Genomic DNA, 2,740 nt, shown 5'->3' with positions numbered 1-2,740 from the left:
TTTTTTGTAGCTTTATGCAATAAAGCTTCTTAAGTATTTTCAACATTTTACATTTTTAAGTAGATTAGAATAAAAACAAATACTTAACCACAACTTATATTTCTGTTTAAATTGAACAAGTATTACTTTAAGGAAAAAAAAATAAAATTAACAGCAACTAAACCCAACAGTACACTCACCGGTCACTTTATTAGGTGCACTGCTCATTAACATATCTAATCAGCCAATCACATGGCACCAATTCAATGCATTTAGGTAGCTAGAAGTGGTCAAGATGATCTCCTGACGTTCAAAACGAGCATCAGAATGGGGAAGAAAGGGGATTTAAATTACTTTTATAGTATTTGAGGTTGAATAGACACATGTCCATCAAGTCCAATCATCTTGTGTGGATGAAAATGCCTCAGAGGTCAGAGGAGAATGGGCAGACTGGTTGGAGATGATAGGAAGGCGACAGTAACGCAAATAACCCCTCGTTGCATCCGAGGTCTGCAGAATACCGTCTCTGAGCGCACAACACGTCCAACCTTGAATCAGATGGGCTGCAGCAGCAGAAGACCGCACCGGGTGCCACTCCTGTCAGCTAAGAACAGGAAACGGAGGCTACAATTCGCACCGGCTCACAAAAATTGTACAATAGAAGATTGGAAAAACTTTGCCTGGTCTGATGAGTCTCCATTTCTGCTGCGACATTCGGATGGTCGGGAAGAGAAGTGATAGAACGGCGTACAGTCCGTACCCCATACATTGCACCTAGCATAACGCTCGCAAAGGGCGAGCACTCATTGTTCAGTACAGTCACCTGACCATGCTGACCAACGAGCGCTTGCGTGCTTGCCATTTGCATTATGTTGGATGCTCGGTGAAGGGATGCAGTACGGTGTATGGACCATACACTGGCTTGTACAACCATGACCAGCGGGAGTGAAAACATGGAATTGCCCTTTAGGATACTTTTAATACCTTTCTTACATATAGTATTAGCTGAAGCAAAGAATCAGTGTTTAGATGTACTTACATGATCTTTGTTCCGCTGCCACCTCCCCCCTGGCCTTCTAGACCGGTCCGTGTCCTCTTCTGTCCCAAGCTCTGGCAGTCTAAGGACACAACCCTTAGCTCCCCCTTATCACATCACCGTGCAGACCCGCTCATAGAACACACCTCGCCCATCCACTGACACCAAGCATCCTCTTTCAGAGGCAGAGACTCAAGAACACGTGGTCTGCTGCCATTTAAATTCCGGGCTTAGCTCCGCCCTCTATTCCCTCATACCCCGCCTTCCTTTTCATAAGCCCGCCCACCCCGTCTAATAGTAGCCTCTCCTATCTTCCTAAGCCCGCCCATCCACTGCTAAGGCAATACAGAAACGCATGTTGGCGCATGTCAGCGCTGCGCTTCTTAGCACACGCGTGTTATGAGCCCTTTCATCAGAATACTTTGCTTTGTGTGGATGGTCTTTATCACAGATCAGAGGACGAGGGAGGCCAGACCATGCGCAAGGTATCGCTGTCCATCGTACGTCTTTGGAAATTGACAAGCATGCTGGGAAATGATCACGAGACCCCCAACATACCCCAATCCAGACCCAGAAGAAGCCGGGAGGCATGGAATGACACCATGTGACGAGGGAGCGTGTAGCCGCCTTCCGGGCCAAACAGAAAGTCGGGCGGAGGGTAATGAAGCTGGCTTGATGCTAATTGGCCAGGAAGCCAGCTTGACAGCCAATCAGCATGGAGACAGCCAAACTGCATGGAGACGCCTTCCCGGCCGATCAAGACACCGGACGGCGGGTAATGACCCGCTGTTTGGCTTCCTCATAGCCTCCATACCAGAGGAAGTACCGGCTTCCTAGAGTATCGGTACCGGCGAGTACCTGATTCACACTTGTATGCTGCTGCATTGCTGAATGGCACCCCAACGCACCTTCCAAATGCACCAGCATTGCTACACCCGGTCATGCACCATCATGCATTGTGGAGCGCTGCATTGCTAAAAATGATTTTTTTATTTGAATTAGCGCATTAGGCATTCCAATCAAATGAAGGGAGTTAATGCAGCGCACAGATGTAAACAAGGCATTTAAAGGACAAGTGCACTTTGAAACAAAGTGCATTTATCCGTTTTCCCCTCCCCCTCCATACCCGACTCAAACAATCCCACCCTCCCCCTCTGTAGATCCGTGCTTACTGAGATCTGATGGGCACCGTTCCGCTATTGTTTCCATCCAGAGCCATGATGCTCCCCCTGCTGGCCGCACCTGCACATTACAGCCCCATAGACTTCTACAGGGCCGTCTCCGGGTTCAGAGCTGTCGAGAAGCTGATGAAACATGTTATTGATCGGTATCTTACTGTGCGGGAGGTATTGGGGTGTCTTGTTGTACAATCCCGTGAGAAATATATAAGAACGGAAATTTTTGGACCTGGAGTTTGGCTCGGCTCTAAACTTTAGCCCGTGACATACAAGCAATTATAACTATAGCAGGCACAGGGTCTGTCCGATTGAAGTCTGCCATATGATATACACACAATGCTCCTCGCAGTGGCCGTGTGATCTAAGCTTTTTTTATTTATTTTTTAACCACTTAAAGACCTGAAGTGATGTATCATACAACACTTCCGCATTCTTGCAGAGGAGATCGTGTAACGATCTCCCTCTGGTCCCCTGTGACATGCTGATCTCGGGCTCGCACCGGGCACAGCGGAGCCCGGGATCAGCGGGACAATGGCGGGGGGGGGGG

This window comes from Nanorana parkeri, unplaced genomic scaffold (genome assembly GCF_000935625.1).
Source record: "Nanorana parkeri isolate BGI_ZX_2015 unplaced genomic scaffold, ASM93562v1 scaffold2399, whole genome shotgun sequence".
In the NCBI taxonomy this organism is placed as follows: domain Eukaryota; kingdom Metazoa; phylum Chordata; class Amphibia; order Anura; family Dicroglossidae; genus Nanorana; species Nanorana parkeri.
Note: the sequence above shows the minus strand (reverse complement) of the source record.